This window comes from Manis javanica, chromosome 16 (assembly GCF_040802235.1).
Source record: "Manis javanica isolate MJ-LG chromosome 16, MJ_LKY, whole genome shotgun sequence".
In the NCBI taxonomy this organism is placed as follows: Eukaryota; Metazoa; Chordata; class Mammalia; order Pholidota; family Manidae; genus Manis; species Manis javanica.
The window spans coordinates 40540734-40559116 of record NC_133171.1 but is presented as its reverse complement, the minus strand read 5'-3'; the positions used below and the strand labels follow the sequence as shown (position 1 = coordinate 40559116).

Sequence of the window (18383 nt, the reverse complement as noted above, 5' to 3'; positions counted from 1 at the left end):
ATTTCATGGAGAAGTTGGCCATTTAGAGGGTATTTATCAAATCAGGCTGTGGTTCTTGGCCCATTTTTAATGATGATTAGCTCACTTTGGATTCTCTTGACTGTTCCTTTTTTTTCCCCTTCAAACAGCAACTTGTTTCCTTCCATTTCATCCATTCTGTCATGTTATCGAATAATAGAACTTCACACATCATTTGACTTGTTATTTGTCATTTAACTATTATGAAGTTAGGCACTATCAGGCACAACTTAGAATGTGTAGAACTTTCAAGTTAATTATCTACAGCAATGCTATTAATCTAGCATTTCTAATCTCAGGATTATTTGTAACAACTTTTTGGATAATAATAAAAAAATACTGCAGACCTCACTGATCATGTTTTATGAACAAATGTCATTCTTCCTTATGAACTGTTTAAAATGCTAACAAAATTATTTGTTTTGAGGTACTTCAATCCATTTTAAGTAAATTTTGTATCTTCTCAATCTGAAGGCAAAAATAGTTCTACATAAATAGCCATCCATTTATCAATTATATTAATGGATTCACTTCTTTTGTAGACTAGCTAAAATTTTTGTCCTTAAAAAGAGAAGGTAGTAAAAAAGGATTTCTCTAATACTGATATCTAAAGCAATTAGTCAAGTTACTTTATTTTGTATTTTATATTATCAATGTAAGTACAGTAGAATATTTTTAAATGTCTCAAATTACAGCTTATCCCCTACATTTTTTATATTCTCCCAATTCCCACAATGTAATTTACAATTCTTTCTCTTACAGTCTATGGACATAGGGAATCTCATCCTTAGAATAAACTCATTCTTAGAATAAATTAAATACAGAAATTTATCATTCATAATTAGTGATTACAATCACCAAATTTTAAAAAGCAGCCTACTACAAACTTGAGAGGGTAATCGTGGTAGAAGGGGAGAAGAATAGGAAAAATGTGTGTTGCTCTTTGTGTTCAATTATAAATTATTTTCGCAAGCCTCTGAAATTTTAAAGATACTCTATGCATCACTAATGTATTTATGCCAAGGAAAGGTGAACAATTAAAGAAACTTCCTAGACAACACCCTCACAAGCTATATAAAACACACATAACAATTATTAAGTAAAGCATTCACTTCTCATTAGAGGCAGTGTTAATGAAACATTTCAATTTCACTTAATAATTTTGTGTTGTGCAAGATGTTAGGTCTCTGCCTCAGTTTTCTTAAACATATATCATGCATACAATATTTCCAAAAAGCTTCAAAGAATGTAACACTTTGTATAGCTTTTCTAGGCAAGAGTTGTATATAATTAATTATAGTAGTGGTTCATGCCATTTTACAATAACACTCTATAAAATTTTTTGGCTTCCACATATTCTATGCATTATTTAATCCACTTTACAAGTTTTGAACAGATTGGGATACAAACGGAGGTAAAGTGCAGTTCATAAGCTATTTACTGTACCCAGTCCCTTGAACTACTATTCACCCTACTGGAAGCACCTCAGTTAGCTGAAGGAGAAGACATGGGAACAAGTACTATCTGTTTGTCCCCCTTACCTTTACACGGACCAGAAAGAACCAGTAAATACAGGGAATATTACACTGCTTCCACAAGACAGAAAGCAACATCTGAGCCTCAATCAATGCAAATGAGAAAGTTTCTGGGTAACTTCTACCAGCCCTGTTTCCAGCTCCCTGAGGCAAGTATGTCCACCTCTGATGAGAATAGCCAACATTATTGAATGTTAACTCTTTTCAGGCATTGGGCTATGAACTGTACATACACTCTTATTTGCCCTTCATAGGGTTCTCATAAAGTAGGTCTGATTATTAGTCTAATTTTAACCTCATTTTACAGATGAAAAAAAAATGAGTATGGAAAGGTCATGTTATCTACCTAATATCACAATATTAGTAACAGCATGAAGAATCTCTAGTCTAGGAAGTTACCCCTGTGGTATACATCTAGGTTGCTCTTACTTGCCAGAAGACCTCAGAAGGGCATCATTGTCCACTGACCCCATTATTTCCTTAACTTTGTATATATTTTATTTAAATCTTTAAAGTTTGTCTAAAGATGTTATCAATGACCAACAGTGGGGCAGTTTTGTGAACTCCGTATCCATCAACTCTGTATTTTACTTACTTCCAGCTTCCTGCTTCCTCCTTTTCAAATAGTGCATAATAACAGGCACTTCCGTGGACTTCATATACCTGGAGGAAGATAAGGAAAGGCATTGATCCTTTTTATTGCCTTCAATGGAACTCAGAAAATGAAAACCGTAAAATCAATCCCACAATAGTTTTAACCTCATAATAAGAGGAAAAATATAATCAAATTTATTCTGTTACTTCTACTTTTTATGCCATATATTCTGGATTACATTCTCCTAGATAGCAGTAACACTAAGGACCTAAAGTCACAGCTAAAGTAACAGACACAGAAAAAGAAATACAGGAACAGAACCCAGAATGTCCTTCAGCCATAAGAACATGCCAGAGAAAGACAAAAAGCCCATTTTCTACAAATCATCACTTACTATAATCCATATTTATAAGGCTGTGAGGTTCTATAAATGATTTGAATTGAGGTTGTTACCATTACTTTTAACTGAAGATGAATTAGGATGGCCAAAATTTTTCATCTAACCTAAAGTTAAACAAAGGGAAATATATTTTAAATTTATTTAAATTTAAAAAGCCTGGTCAATCCATTTGTCTTAACCATGGGAAAAACCATGACCTAGAAAACCATAATCAAATCGTGACATTAATTGACAGGAAGGAAAAAGAGTGTCCCTCTTCATTCTTGATGGCTTTTCACATTCATTATAAGTCAACATCTTAACATATCCTGGAATAAAAACTATAAAATACAAATAATTATTATCTGAATGCTATTTTTTCCATACTGCAATTAAGAAGAACTATATGATTTGAGCTTTTGCTCCCTTTTATGCTCGGAAAATAATCTAACTGTATGTGTGAGCAAAGAGCTGAAATGGTACTAGGGCAATATGAAGGACTAACGGAACTGAGTGCATGATGGCTGAAAGCACGAGGCTATCCACATGGCAGTGCAGATCCTAATCCTGGATGGAATTCATCTCACCTCAGCACGAACCCAGTATTTTCTCTAATACAATAGTTCTCAGAAAACAGCTTTCTCTAGCTGCCTGCCTGTTCTCTCCAACCAAGGTGAAAGTCCGTAAGAAATTACCCATAGGTGAGTCAAGTCACATTAATTTATCTCCTTTTCCAGAAGCCTATCAAGTACCCTTCCAAACAGTAAGAGGTGAGGGGGGATGTTGCAAGTCCGTTTATGAAGTAGCCTTTGTTACACAGCTCCATCTCTAATTCGAAAATGTGGAAAAACAGGACTCCACAAGAACAAATACCAGTAGACAAGGATTACTGAGGGTGAGGGTTGATCTAAAGCCGAACCACTACAATCAGCTTTCTACTCCTACACCCTACCCTACTATTTAATTTAGCACTTATTACATAGTATTGTAAACCTCCACCTCTTTATTTTCTCTTTTGTGTCAACAACCTTTAAAGAAGTTTGGTTTTTTTTTAGGTTCCTTGTTAAAAAATGCCTTGTCAGTGACCATAGTCACAGTTTACATTTACTATTTGTAGTAACACTTTCAAAACGATCTCATTTTGGTGATGAAATATTTAGTCACCATTCTCATTATTATTGTATCTCTAGCAACTCAAACAGCATCTGAAACATATTTGGTAAATAATAAATGTCTGTTAAAATAGTTATTTTATCAATCATTACTTCTATAATAGAGAATGATACTTAGAATAAAAAGTAGTTAATTGCAGCATTAAAGCAAGAGAGTTCATCTTTTTGTTTGAAGGAATCACTTGATGCCCTTAAGGTTACTAATTGCTCAGGCTTGGAAGTCAAATCAATCTGCATATCTGACGAGTAGGGTAACAAATTTCTAAAAGAGTCAGCTCTTCACTTGTAGCATTTAAAAAGCATTGACCTAAAAGTCTCCCAAAATAAACACAGATGAATAGTTTCTATTTTTCAAACCATTTCTTCAAATCACTATTTTTTTCTAATCTGTTAGATCTGCCTTGCATTTTTCCCTTTAGAACACAGGATAGAATGCAAAAGTCAAGAATTTCTAATGACATATTCTCAATTCCCTTTTAATACACCTGTTTAAAAATAAAGATCTTTAAAAACTAGTACTTCACAAATGGAACAGAATTGTGCTGATCTATTTTGATGACATTTACTTTCCTTACACATTTCTTAAAAAAATAAAAGGTAAACTTCATAGAGAAAGAGAGAGACACTAGGTCACTCTTGAAATACTACTGTATCTATCTATATCTCCAGTACCAGGAGTTCCCAGTTTATATTCGGCTTCCAAGTATACACAGGCACATAAACTTTAAAGTATTTCTCAGTTATAATTTTTGCCATGGTTTCTTGGAAGTAGTTGTCAATCAATAAGTATTTGTTAAAAAATTGCTTAAATTCATCTGCCATCATTTTACCAACATAATAATATGCTAAAGGATGAAGAAAAAAAGACAAGGCTCCAACATGGATTTTGTTTATCAATTCCTTATATTTTTATTGTGTCCTGACTATCCATCAATACCCTCAGTGATATTTACTTGTAAGCAGTTTTGATATTTCTGACAGTGCTATTTAACACAGATAGAAATCTAAACAGTTAAGGTCTATAAGGTAATCAATGAAACAAGATCTATTTAATTGACCAATGTTTAATGTAATAAGGCTTAAGGATGATTCAATAAATTAAATCACATTCTTGCCTAAAAATAATAGCTCTACAGCAGTATTTTCCCAAATATTTCATAGCACAGTATATCTGCCATAGCTCAATGTTAGTAGGACCTCAATGTCTATAATATCACTTTACTAACTATAAAAATAGTTCATAAAGTAAATAACAAAAGCATCAATTCATCTTCAAATTAAAAGAATCTATGTTTCAATTCTAGTTAGTTTATAGACAATTGCCAAATATCATTACTTGCACTATAACAACCAAAAAGAAAATCAGATAATATTTTTAAAAACCATTAGTTTTTATTAAAGTCATTGAAGAGAATGATAAGCAGAAAACAGTGGCACTTTTATTCCTGGAGTTAATTCCCTAGCTTGGATATTAACACTTGGAGGAAATTAAGAGACTTTATTGTAATAAGGAAAATGAGTTGATTTTTAAAATCACTGTGGATTGGCATGTTAAACTGAAATTGAAGAAGCCCCAAACACAAAGCTGATTCTCTTCAATCAACATTTCTCCCTCATAGAACTTTTGCTAAGAAAGTGGAAATTGAAGACTGGGCTGAAAAATAAGTATTTCTTAGTCTTACAATGCTAAGGATCCAGAGCATTGCTGAAAGAAAGGTCCTCATTCCATCCTAAAGACACTGAATAGAAGAGGTGAACCAAACTAACTAAGGCTACAACCCAGGTCCAACATAGTTCAATCCTACTTTGAACAGAAAGATCATCCCTTCAACCTTGCCTGTCTGACAGTGGAACTAATGAGCACTTTCTGGAAAAAGAAACATCTGTTTCCATCTCTAATAATACTTTATGAACAATATTTGACATAAAGTTAGGAATAGGAAAAATATGAAGCAAAATATGTGCCTATGATTGGGGAATAAAACAATCAATAGAAGCAGGCCAACAAATGACCCAGATATCAAAAATAGCGAAGTCTTTAAGATAACCATTAATAATATGTTAAAGGTTTTAGAAAAAAAGATAGACAAAATGATGGAGAAGTTGGAGCATTTAAAAAGATAAATGGAAGGGTAAGGAAGAAAAAAATTTTAAAAAATAAAAAGATAAGTGGAATCCCTAAAAAAGAACCAAATACAAGTTGTGGAATTGAAAAATATATAATATTTGAGATTAAGAATTTATTGGATGGACTTTATATTAGAATGGCCACAGAAGAATAAAGGATCAGGAAATCAGATACTTGTTGGAAAATACCACTAATATAACATACATGTAACTGGAATCACCATTAATGACACACACTGACATTATGTGCCTCTTATTATGATGTACTGAGAAGGACATAGCATTATTTTTGTGGTTTTCTCACATTCAAAAAGAATGCATTCTCTGAATTTAATCATCAAGAAACATCAGACAAATCCAAATTGTAAGAAATTCTGCAAAATAATTGGCCATAGTTGGCCATTTCTTTTCAAACATAAAAAGGTTATGAAAGACAAAAAAAAGACTGAATAACTTTCAAATTGGAGGAAATTTAACAGCATGACAACTAAATGCAATATGGGATCCTTGAATAGAAATTTGTGAAATTGGCCATTGAATAAGGTCTGTAGATGAGTTAATAGTATTATATAGGTGTTTGTTTGGTTTTACTCCTTGTACTTTAGTTAAATAAACTATTAACCCTTGTGCAAGAACTTTCTCTTTTTGCAATTTTACATATCTCAGATTATTTCAAAATAACATTAAAAATAAAAAGCAAACCACTTTTACAAGTAATCAAAGTCCTTGTAGATAATATGCAGCTACAAAATAGACATATTCTAATTAACATGCCATGAAATACATATTAAATTGTGCTTTATACTTTGCAGAAGTATATTCCTCGGAGAATATTATAGTAATAATTCTTTGCTTAAAATATCTCTCAAATACTTTTTCCAGAACTGCCACAAAAGATTATGCGCCACTGAGAATATTGATTACTTTATAAAAGTGGGGATTTGTTTTCACTACTATCCAAATTAGATAGATAGGAATGTATATGTATATATTCAGACATTAATTAATATATATTCAATTTGTAAATAGTGAGTTATATATTGAATATTCACATATTCATTTCACCATCCTGGCTCCAAAACAATTACATCTGTTTTTAAACATTATGATCATCCACAAAGAATAGGTTTTCTACCATTCAGGATAATTAAAATAAAGTCCATTGTAATAATTCTTAAAAGAAAGTAACAAAATGCTCTTGGGCAATGATAAATGCATTGGAATGGATGCACAAAATCTTGCAAAGTGACACCATAACACGTGGTAGCACCCATAATTTCTGCTGTTTATTAAACTGATTTCATTCCACATTTGGTGATACACACTTTAAAGACCCAGGGGGTGCATTCTGAAAGCTGTAATTCAACAGTGTCAGCTAAAAGTGTTTGGCTGACTTGCCAAACAGGATTTGCCCTGCTATAATTGCTATGATTATATCGTAAATCAGTACAACTGAAAACAATTTACATTAGTTGGTTACATTTGAGAAAGAAGAGCTATGGATAATAGCAGTAATTCTGAATGTCCCTATAAAAATCTACTTTATGGCTTCCTATACCCAATAAAATGGAAATGACAGGCTTTTGCATTTCAATTATTGCACAAAAAGCATTTCTAGGGTACTAACAACCAGCGGGTAATGGCCTTTTTCATTTGATGGCATAACATTTTTTAACTGTAAAATTAAAATCATATTTTATGCCCTTTCTGCCATTAGTTTTTCCCTCTTGCCCTCATCAATCTTGGTAATTCTTGTATAGAAATCTACTTACAAGTTCTTTAATGGTTCAGTTGTGTGAAACATCAATTTAGTATTATTTACAAAATGAAGAATATAAACACATCTATTGATTAATTGGATTAATTTTATTAATTCAACATAACTGTATATTAGGAAAATACTATCATTCTTTTTTCTCTTTTAATTGATTTTGATCTATATAAAATTTATAACAATTAGATTATTCAAATACCACCAAAAGCTTGAGATGTCATCAATTTTTATTCAAAATACATTTACTCAGCATCCTTTATGGTATAAAATAATTAGGAATATTCTCTTAAAAAGATGTGTTCTTAAACACAAGAAACAATCAAATTTTTACTGGTTTGAAATAATATTATGCTAAAAATACATTCCAAGTATATATACTACAAACCCTACAATGCAATATTAAAACCTTTTTCTTTAAACATTCATATGCCTTTTAAAGAAATTTTCTGCAGCTTTCTCCATCCTGTTGATCTGAATTATTATTTAAAATCATTTATCTTCAGCCCAAAGAACTTCCTTTTGCTATTTTTTTATAATGCATATCTTCTGTCAGTGAAAGTTTAATTTTTTTATTTGAAAATTATTTTACTTTATTTTAAATAATTGAATAACGTATGGAACTCTGGGTTAACTTCTCTTTTATTACACACTTTAAAGTTGTTGATCTTTTCTGATGACAAGTCTTACCTTTGAATCACTGTTCCTCTGAAAGTAACATGTCATTTTCTCTGTTTCTAAGCTTTTCTTAGCTTTGGATTTTAGCAGTTTGACCATAGTGTGCTTTACATGTGACTTTATTCTTATCCTGCTTGGGTTTCCCTGAACTTTGTAGATCTCCTAGGAGATAAATTTCACCAAATTTTAAAAACATTTTGCCATTAATTCTTCAAATATTTACTCTGCTGTTTTCTCTTGTGTCTCTTTCTTAGACTCTAATAATACATATTTTAGATTGCTTATTAATGTCTTGCAGGTCTTTTATCTCTGTGCATTTGTTTTCAATTTTTTCCTAATATTTTGGATTGGATAATTTCTGCTCATCTATCTTCAAGTTCCTTGACTCTTTCTTCTGCTGGCTCTAATTTGACTTTAAGCCCATTCATCAAATTTTTCATTAATGTTATTGCATTTTGTAGTTCTAGGATTGCCATTTGACTATTATAATTTTTAATTATTTGATTACATTTTCCCAGTGTTCATTTATTACAGGAATTTTCCTAGAATCTCTGAACACATTTTCATGCCTAATTTAAATAACTGCAGCATTTTGGTCATCTCAGAGTTGGTTTCTACAGACTGCTTTATTCTTAGTATGTGTCACTTAAAAAATTTTTTTCATATATCTTTAACTTTGGATGGATAAGGACATAAAGATCACTATGCTGTTTCTGAATAATGATTTTTGTTCTAGTATAGTTAATCTGAATAAACTTGAACTATAAATCCTGCTTCTATATAATGTGCAGCAGTTGATATTTCTGCTTAGTTTTTTTTTTCAGCTTCTAGTTGATGCTTTTCCACAGGGTCCCCTGGTGTCTTTATGTATATAATTTAACAGTCATCTGGTTATAAGGGTATATTTGGGATCTCAGCTCTCCTACAATCTTTCCCTTCAAGAAGTTTCTCCCCTAAACTTCCAACTGTTCTTCCAGACCTTAACTCTGTCCTATGACAACTAAAGATTATACATTTGTGATTTCCTGAATCTCAAATTATGTATGATTCAGGGAGTGCTTTCAGGCAAAAGGCCACAAAGTCACACACCTTTCACATTCCTATTTATCTTTCATGGGTAAACTCTTGTACAATTTCTATTTGCATTTTATTGCTTTCCAGTGCTTTGAAATAGTTGGGTTTTATAATTGTTATCTTTAGGATGATTAGTCAATCCAAACAAGCTACGCTGTCATTACCAGCAGCTGAAATATCATTATTTTTAAAGCTACAGATATTTTCCTGTTAAAAAATCAAGGTCATACATAAGTTTCATCCTTTTCTATCAGAACTTTTGTTAGCTATTATGTTGCATTTTCCTACCTTAAATCTCCTAGGTGGTTGTTCTACTTTTTACAGCTATTTCATCGTCCACTGGATTGTCTCTTCAGCACATTGAATGTTCAAACCATAAAATCTTATTTGCTAACAGAGGAAAATAATATTTATCAAATTTCTAATGTATAATACGCACTGTACTAAACATTTTGCAAGTTATTTCTTTTAACATATGTCTTACACCAAAGTCCATGCTTGATTTGAAACACATGGCACTCTAACCTACTTATAGATTAGATGTGAATGATAACAATGATGACAACTGCTCTTGGATCTGATATTTTATCTGCAAAGTTGCTGGAATTCCAGTTCCTGCCATTGCAACCACAGGGTGGTCATACATTCTTTTGTATGTTTAAAGACTTTTTCCCTGGTGCATCCAGTACTCTATACCATACCACCTACTAATGGCTTCAGATGCTCTTCTCTTGCTATTATTTTCTGTATATGAATTATATGAACTAACCTTAGAGTGACTTTAGGGTTTGCTTCATTGGTATCACTCCTTCTGTCTTCTTTATATTTTACAAATGCATCAGCTGCTTGGTCTCTGAGAGCATTGTTTCTCCCCAATGGTGCTAAATTTATTTTAAATGTCAAAAACTATGACCTTATCTCTTATCTTTTTATAGCATCTCTAATATGAGAAGCATTTACTTGATAAATGATTTTAGCTTCTTGAAGAAATTTTGGACAAATTGCTTCAGAACTGACATTAAAAATTATTATCTGACTACAAAACAGTCTCCTGTAAGGAAAATTAATTGGTATTATTAAAAAGAATGATTAACTTAAGAGTTATCTACTTCATGGTTCTGCATTGCAAGGGCATTTATTTGGCCTACAGGGAACATACTTTACCCTCTTAAATTTAGTGTCAATGTCTAGTCTTTAGGGTGCTGGTTGCTAATTCCAAAGCTTCTTCAATTTTTTTTTTTCTCCAGGGAGGCTATCTGGTCCTCATTCAAACACAAGCTCTGTAGACAAAATGTGCATTCTCTGCTAGGGATCTTGCAATTGTTAGTTCAGATACCTACAGTAGACTTAAATTTTAAATCAATAGCTCCAAGGAATGATGGAATCAAACTATTAGGGTAATGTGGGTGCTCTAAGAGGAATGAAAGGATCAGGCAAAAAGCTATACAGCCAAGAATGTCCCCTGAATTACTCCATAATCGATCCAACACTGCTGATGTTCAGTACAGATACCACAACTTGCATCACTGATGATGGGCACTAGATGTTAACATTATAATTCAGGCTGTCTCTGAAGCTGAACAGTACTGAGGTCAGTTGAACAAGAATGGATTCCATGTTACCTGCTTCATCACATTTACTTCTGAATCAAAGTCTCATATTTTTATGTCTGATGGATACAGTTTGGGTCACACATACTTGTGACCCAGGTGCTAAGGAAGCAGTGAAAGTGTTTCTGGCTTTCATCTTGGAAAAACACAAACAAGTGATTTGTGAAATTCCTCAAAGGACAGATTTTCAAAGGTACTGTTCAGTCAGAAGCCTGGCACATTTCCACTAGACAGTCATCAACATATGAGTGGAAATTAGGAAATAGATTTAGATGCTACCACTCAGGAAAAGTGCATGGTATAACTATTCACTTTGTTTATTCATGGTGATTTGTCTCCTATGTTCTTCTGAAGAGAAAGTGTGTATCATCTTATTTTTCAAGTCAAACAGTGTACAGAAATATGTGGAGAAGACAGACATAAGGAGAGAATATCAATAGGGTTGTGGCCCATACAGAAACTAGTACAAGTATATATTTTACACAGAAGATTCTTTAGGCCTCTACTTTCCAAAATCACCCTTATAAAATGAAATAACTTACAGAATGAGAAACAGAGGGACCTCATTTCTGGAAACACTGGAACAATAAGATAAATTTTAGCAGAGATTATACTACAGAATTCAGTTCCTCTTCTTCTAATTGCTATTCCCTTCCTCAAACAAGGTTCACATTTTGACAAAATGGGTTTATGTAAGTCTAAACACCAATAGACACAACTTACAGGGAGAGAAGAAAGCAGTAACAATAAAATTAGCTTATCACCTTGTCACTAATTGAAGCAGCAATGCCTTAGATATGCCTGATTGCAGTTGGGGGAATAGGTAAACTTTTTGCAGGTTTTTATTTTATAAATATTAAAGACAAAGATGCAGTGAAAGTTGGCACATTTACCTCTGTTTAAGAAAAATAGAAAAAAATACAAGATTTACAAAGAAAAAAAGTTTCCAGTCTCCCTAAGATCCTCTCTTAGAGTGTCCTATAGACACATTTTTTTCTTTAAAAGTGCATTCATATATAAAGTGAGATAAAATTAAAACTTCCTTGAATCGTTTTATGATGCCCTTTGCATCTTTCATAGAAATGTCTGAAAAGAAAAAAAGAGGAAAAGAAAAGTCAAAATCTGACACGCAGAGTTAATTTATTTGCTTAATATTGCTGATGTTTTTTAATTTTGTACTCATTGTGTTGGTTAGGTTATTTCAAAGACCCCTGAGTTTTGTTACTCTGTAGATTTTCTTTCAATATAGTGCCAAAGTAGTATCTCCTATGGGGTTGGTGTATTACTTCTAGGGCTCTATGCATCTATCTATCCATACATCAGATATATCCTTGATACTTAATTGCAACCAATAATATAACAGATTTCTTATATTTATTCTTACATATAGGAAACCGATAGTACATTTGGATCCCAAAATAGGCAAACACAGGAAATGAAAACTCAAGAATTAGTTAAAATGGGGACCAAAGGGCAAGTGAGGCAAGAAGCACAGCCATAAGCATGTATTATACTTACCCACCTCTCTTAGGAAACAGAGTGAGGTCTCTGATTCCTGGATCTCATCACCACCAGTGAGGTGTTCTTCCATTCAACAATGTCCACAGATTATTAAAGATCACACGACATTGCCTAGCAACCTTGTCCATTTTCCTAATATGCTTAATTTTCCATGGCCCCAAATGATTCATACTTTCTCTCTTCTGTTGATAAGTCTATGTTCCATCCACTACCTCCACCCTAGCAAATGGCTTTGTCTGTTATCTTAGTAGGGCGATAGAAGCACCACAACTAGTCACCACACATCTAGCCCATCCACATCTCTTTTTGTCTGTAGTAGCTCTGCTGCCATGACCCCAGAGATGGTCTTTGCTCCTAAAAGGCTCACATATCCCCTCTGATTAGAATCCATTCTTCTCTCAGGGAATCTCTCCTTCAGTTTTCTTCCTTATATCCTGTCATATCAATTTCCCTGTCTCTAGTGGATCATTCTTAATAGTTGCAAACATATATATTAATTTCTACATCAAAGAAAGAAACAAAATTAAAAAAATTTGTATCACATTCAACTACCTTCTCAACTTTCAGATAATGAATAAATATAACTGAAAATTTTTCTTCTCATGGCAGATTGAACAGCATCTCTGATGGTTTTCATACTATCTATTTTGCATTCTGTGCCACCTCCTCCTCTGCTTGATATATTAATGTTGGGATGTGTCCAAAGATGTCCAACACCCCTTTCTCTTCTTTCTGTTTATTACTCATCCAAAGAACCTTATATTTCTTATTTTAAAAACTACCTACATATCAATGAACCCCAAATTATTCTCTCTAGCATAGACCTTTCATGTACATGTCATAATGTTTATAAAGTTTCCTATTTCTAATTTAATGCAGCCACAGGGAACTCTCATCCTCCATCATTAAAAAGCAGGCTACCTTCTTAATAAATATTATTGCCTAATATGCAATATTTTAAGCCAAATACGCAGAAGTTATTCTATATTTTTCCTTTACATTCCCCTCAATTGTACTGTAGGGTACCTAGTTAACTAGACTAGACTGCATAAGAGGTTCATGGACAGTTTTTGATCAAACTAGAGGCAGGCATTAGCTTAGATAAAGATCAGGCTAATTTCCATGGCCTCTTTTCCAGGTCCTCTAGTATAAACCTGCTTGGTCCTGCCACCATGGCATGAGCAAGAGTCTATAAATGCAGATTGCAAGGAATATCACACTAAGTGGAGAAGGAGGGTCCATTTGTCCCACCATACGTTTATTCACTGTAATATGCATTATTGATCCATCAATATATTACTGATACTTCAGATAAAGCTTCATCTGTCCAGATGGTCCTGCCCATGCCACTTGTTCTGGGAAGTGGAATGACGAGAGGGCCTGAGATCACACCAGATCTTGGACTGTGAGATAGACCATGGCACACACATTATAGCTCTCCAAGTACACTGACACATACACACTCTCAATTTTATTTTATTTATTTTTTAATTGAATTCTCTTTGTTTCTAGGTTGTTTTGTGTGTTGGGGAGGGAACTGTTGCCTCAACAATATTACAATAAGCTCCAAATTATAATTTGTTGGTTTTGATTTTTCTGAGTTCTAAATTGTGCTTATTTTGTGTTTCTTTTCATTCTTTTTCCATGGTCAAGATTATGAGCTGTCAACTTTGATTTATGAGATACAATGTAATACAAACTTTATATTTTTCTCAGAGTAAGGAAGCAGAAACACACTGAAAGTCAGGAAGTCATATTTCTGCCCCTGTATAGTACCAGCTACTTTAAAGAATGTAATTGTGCTTCTATGTCTCAGTTTTCTCATCTCTGTCTGAACTTTCACAGAGCTAAAGAGTAAAATAGAGGGAGATACATCAGCAGAATGTGACCACATAAAAATTTGAGTTAAGATTGCCTTGGGAAAAGGCAACAATTTGTTTCCCTACCTGCCTTGACTCCAAGAAGCCTAGACCTGTCCTAACTCCTTGTGACTCTTGTTTTCTATTTTAATAATGATATTGTATGAAGAACACACACACACACACACACACACACACATACATGTCTTTGATACAGCCATTCGAAAACACTTTTTGAAAATGAGTATAAGTTCTACTAAACTGACACAATGATATATTTGTAGCCAGGGATTTTTTGGTGGGGTGGAGGGTAAACAGAAAATGTATTGTGTGGCCAGCTTCCAAACTGTTACTCTCTCTTTGTCATTAATTCATCTTTTCTAACATAGGGTTTCTCAACCTGGCACTATCGGCATTTTGGGTCAGACACATCTTTGTTGCAGATTTACTCTGTGCCTTGTAGAAAATTCAGCGTCTCTCTGGCCTCTACCACCAGATACCAGTAACACACATACACTCCTGATTTTGACACCAAAAATTCTTCAAACGCTGCCAAATGTCCCCTGGAGGAGAGTGGGGAAGTAAAATCACTGCTGGTTGAGAAACACTGTTTTAACAGAATTAAGAATGGCTTTCCTTGAGATGACCTTGAGAGTTAAGGAATGAATTCTGTTTTATTACCAATTACCTGTGTAACATAAGGATTTATCCCCAGAGCAGAATGGAAAAGAGATGAAAAATCTTAGGTAATCTAAGTGTCACACTATATAGTTTCCTGGTCACCATCTTTATACATCAAAAACTTTCTTTTGAATATTTATCATGAATTTGGAAAATTAAGACCTGCAGTAAGGTTCAGAAGAAAAGAAGGACTGCATTTATTTATTGAAAATCTGTCATCCAAGCACTACATTTGGTGGTTTTCATATATGATCTGTTATTTCCACTCAACAGTACTTAAAAGCATGGGTTCTGTAGGAGACAAGCCTGAGTTTGTCCAATTTTAGTCACTTCCTAGATATGCAATATGATAAACATTCTTTGAGCTACAATTTCCTCATTTGTTCATATGGTTAATAATAATTTTTATCTCTTGGATTATTTTGAAATTAAATGTGACAATGCATGAGCAAAACTACAAACTCTTATGCTATAAATATTCCCAGATGTGAAATAGGAAACATAAGTCTTTCATCATAGTAAAATAGGACTATTTACAGGTCCTTTAAACTTCATGTCAATAATTTCTTTTGTTTCCCTCATCTAATTTCTTTTTGCATACATTGCAATTTTTCAAATTTGTCAACACAGGAGATTAATGCTATATGACAAATTCTGCCAGATTGAAAGTGATAATGACCTTTGGTTTTATTTGCTGTAATGATTAATGAGTTATTTTGAGACCCAGTGTCATCTGTAAAAACAAAAGTCTGAATACTCAAGAATAGATGTATTTTTAATGCACTCTGTGAATAATAATGGATTATAAACTGACAAAATGTCAGAGGAAAAAGTTGAAATCTCGCTCTTCCCTTCCTCATGTTGTTTATTTCATCTTGATATTATCATATTTACATAATTTTTAAATGCAGAGTTTTAAACATCATGTTTGATTTTATGAGTATAACACAAACACTTGAAATCCTTGATTTTTATCAATTTCAGTATCACAGTGACAGGAAGTTAAGAGTAGTAACCTAGTAATTGCACAGATAACTGCTTGATTCTTACATTTCTTCTCTGGAAAAGCTACATTAAATCTGGAAAGTAAGTATAATATCATTAAGTTATCTCTTCATACAGATAATTCTTGGATAGTAAATTTTGATAGGGATTCTAACAGCTGAATTTATCTAAATCACAGACCACTAAGGAGCATAAATGAGCAAATTACATGCTTCTACAAAGTCCACATTATATTCCAGTGAGAAAATTCCAATTTTATATACATACATATAAATGTATTTAATTCATACTCTGGATTTATATATAAGTCATTTAGGCTCATACATTTAAATCTCAAATATTTAAGGTTTATAAATATTATATATATTAAAGATCAACTCATGACTGGATCTATAGAACTACTGACTTGCACTTAAATTAATTTTGTATATAACTTCTACAGAATCCCTATAGAAAAAAGTGCCTATTTTTAAAAAATGCTGAAAAGATTAAATTAGTATATCAGGAAAATATAGATAACTTTCAAACAGTAAATTAGCTGCAACCATTGCAGTTAACTATTTTCCACATACGAAGTAATTATTTTGATAATGGGGAATGGCTGGCATAACAATATGTGATGGGTGGTTAACTAAAAGGCTGAGTTTAGACCATGCAAAATTTCTCCTGTCAGTCTGTCTCACCCTTCAGAAATATTCCCCATCCCATTGATTGCGCTCTCATACCTGCAAATGTCTGAAAGTGTTGGTTTACTATCTGTGTGAACATTTTAGTGCCTATTTCAGCCCTGATTCTCGGTGGTCTATTGCTGCACTGACATTTTATGAGGGCCACCCTGCCTCTAGACAGCCCTCTTGGACAAAGGCTCTTTAAGATGGCTCCCGGCCTGCTTTAATGCTCTAATGCCTCCACCTGCTTTGAGTTCTCCAAAGAAGCTTCCAACTTTGGTTTTAAGCCCCTTCCTTTGTAAATAATCTTACTAGTCTTCTGCTTTGCTTTAAATGTGGGAATTCTTGACATCAGTTGTGTGGTTCTTGGTATTTGGAGCCTTGGTCAAAGTTAGAGTCCCAAATTAGCTTCCTGTGTCAAGGGGAATAGAGAATGCATTCATTCATACATACATACATTCAATTTATTTTAGAAGGTAGGCTAATGCTTGGGTTGCAGAGCAGGGGAAGAGGAGTTAGCCATAGTAAGAAGAGGGACACTTCCTTCCCCCTAATAAAAAGAAAGGAGTGAAAGTTACAGAGGGAGGTATTTTGTAAATTTTGTGACAATTTAGGCTTATTTTTTTCTCCTGTCCAAATGTTCTCCCTTCCAACTACATATAAAATGAGAGATTAAAATATTGTATACTCATAATGAGGTCTTGGCAGGAAAGTTTTAGGAAATAGAAACAAAGCTATCATAACAATTTTGATGAAAGAGTAAATGTTTTCATTTTAACATTGGATGGGATCAAGTATCTTATAAATATACAAGCACGTTCATAAACAAAGCCTTTTTATTAATGAAGTACAAAAATAAATTATATTGGGAAAAATGAAAATAAAAGCTGTAATTTCCTATGTTTGCAGAAAAACCAGCATACTAGGTGCTATCAATTCGTTATACAATTTACTATAAACAAGGAGCTTTAAGATAGCAAACTGTTTGTTTTAAGATATTCTCCAATTTTTATTTAAGCTCTTTGAGGAACAATTAAAAGAAAACATTTGTAATGTATAATTGATGTGTTGTAAATTGTACAATTAGACACAGGAAGATGCATTAATTATCCATCACCATCTAAAATGTATAACTTTCTATGCATTGCTACTCTTTATTTTTGTTTGACTAAAAATGAAAAGAATAAACTTTACTGAATTTTATATGCTGCAGAAGGGAATATTTAATATTCTCAGAGCATCATGTGGTTATACAGATGCATGAGATATTCTAGTAAGAAAAAAATGCATTATACCTCTGGCATGTAAACAACAAAGGGAAAATTATTTTCTACTCCAAAGGGAAAAATCATAGAATTACAGAACTTAAAACTTTAGGATTTCATTAAAACTGTTTTCTTGTTAGAGGTGTGTAAGATTTCAGATTTTAGAAAAGCAAACATTTAGACTTAACTCACAGTGATGTCTTAAACCCCACCTCCTACACATTGATATAATTAACATTCCAGGGTCTACTGTGACTCACCCTCTTTTGATAAATTTTAGTACCTATTTTTCATTCCATTCATAGGCAGAAATGCCATTAAAACACAGACTCAGGAATGCAAGTCCCTGGGTTGGCATTTTGGCTCCAGAAACTCTTAGCTATAAAACCTTGGACTTAATGTGCCTTAAGTCCTTCATATGTTAA

The 18383-nt window shown here is 33.0% G+C and overlaps 1 long non-coding RNA gene across 1 annotated transcript in view; it reads right to left on the bottom strand.

Moving 5' to 3' along the window:
- Positions 1 to 18383, bottom strand: part of LOC140846878 (uncharacterized) — a 39865-nt gene that overhangs the window by 1392 nt on the left and 20090 nt on the right. Inside the window, exon 2 of the long non-coding RNA XR_012126373.1 lies at positions 2149 to 2216. This is a non-coding gene — a long non-coding RNA (uncharacterized lncRNA). The remainder of the gene's footprint in view (positions 1 to 2148; positions 2217 to 18383) is intronic.